This window comes from Lathyrus oleraceus, chromosome 7 (assembly GCF_024323335.1).
Source record: "Lathyrus oleraceus cultivar Zhongwan6 chromosome 7, CAAS_Psat_ZW6_1.0, whole genome shotgun sequence".
NCBI classification, from domain to species: domain Eukaryota; kingdom Viridiplantae; phylum Streptophyta; class Magnoliopsida; order Fabales; family Fabaceae; genus Lathyrus; species Lathyrus oleraceus.
The window spans coordinates 304,093,028-304,094,483 of record NC_066585.1 but is presented as its reverse complement, the minus strand read 5'-3'; positions in this window follow the sequence as shown (position 1 = coordinate 304,094,483).

Here is a 1,456-nt window from a genome sequence, read left to right as displayed (position 1 = left end):
TTAATCTTGATCGTTGGTGTTGATTACCCAAGTTGCAGCGCTGTTGGCTCAAGTTCATGTGGAACGCACGCTAGGGACCATCAGATCTCCCACCTCAATTAATGAGGGAGATCTGATGGTCCACATAATTTAGATTTTCTGAATTTTTATTTTAATTGCATTTTCTTCAATAATTCATATTAAATTCAATATTGATTCAAAAAATATGGGACTTTCACCAAAAAAATTCAAATATTTTTCTCTTTCATATTCTGAATTAAAATGATTTTTTGGATCATTATTAATATTTTTCATGAATTAATTGATTTTGCTTTTGTTTTTAATTATTTAAAAATATTTTAGGAATTTAGGATTTTGCTTTTTTGGCCATTTCTTTGGTGTCTTGATGAGATTTTAGGAATTTGACAAAACATATTTGATTTTAATGCACTATTTTATTATTTTTAATTAAATAAATGCCAATTAAATATTGTTGACCATTTGTATTGACTTGTATGAGTTTGCTTATTGTTGTTGGGCCTTGGTCAAGGTTGATTTAACTTTGTCAAGTTAATATCATTGAATTTAGGGGATTGTTGGAATGTACATTCCATCTCCCAAAATGAATGAATGATATTAATTTGGTAAAAGTCCTCCTTTGACCAATTTGTGATTTCGTTCATCCCCTTCCCACTTCATCTCATTCCTCTTCTTAATTCATTCATTCCATTTGGCCTATGATATCTCAAAGTCCTAATGCTAGTCGATTGAAAAATTGACATGAGTATGGATGAGATTAGGCCACACCTTTTGCATATTCTTTTTGTGTGTGGTATGTTTCATGAGCATATGCCATTATACTATGTCTCTAACATGCATTAACACCAAAATTCTATTGCCCGACCTCAAATAGTTGCGACTTCTACATAAGTCCAATTACGATTGCTTAACATAGCGCTAAATTTGTGAGATAAAAGGCTTAAGCATTCTAGTTAGTGAGATTGTAAGTCTCCCCTCTTTCATGGTATTGTGTGGAAACTTGGCCATCTTTCCTTCCTTTGGAAGATGTTTTGGTTCAAGGATTCATGCTTGTGATAAGTGGATTGAGTGTTCTCCAAAGAATGTCTTGAAACAAAAGCAAAACAAAACTAACTTCTAACCTACTAATTACTAACTTTTAAGTTCAAGCTTTTACTTTAATACAATTTACTTCTAGCACTTTATTTCATTTGCCATTGTTCATATCATTCTAATTGTTTATGTTAATGTAATTTTCACTTTGTCCATTTGGACCATATTGTGTGATATATTTTGTTTGTGTTACTTTGCTTGTTTGTGTGGTCTTTGACCATTAATGTACATAATAATAACAAAAACCCTAAAAAACCTTTGAGTGGACTGTTGGTTTGATCTTGGACAAATGGACTTAGAATCTAGGCAACCTCCCTAAGCTAAAGGACTTGGCCAATGCCAACTT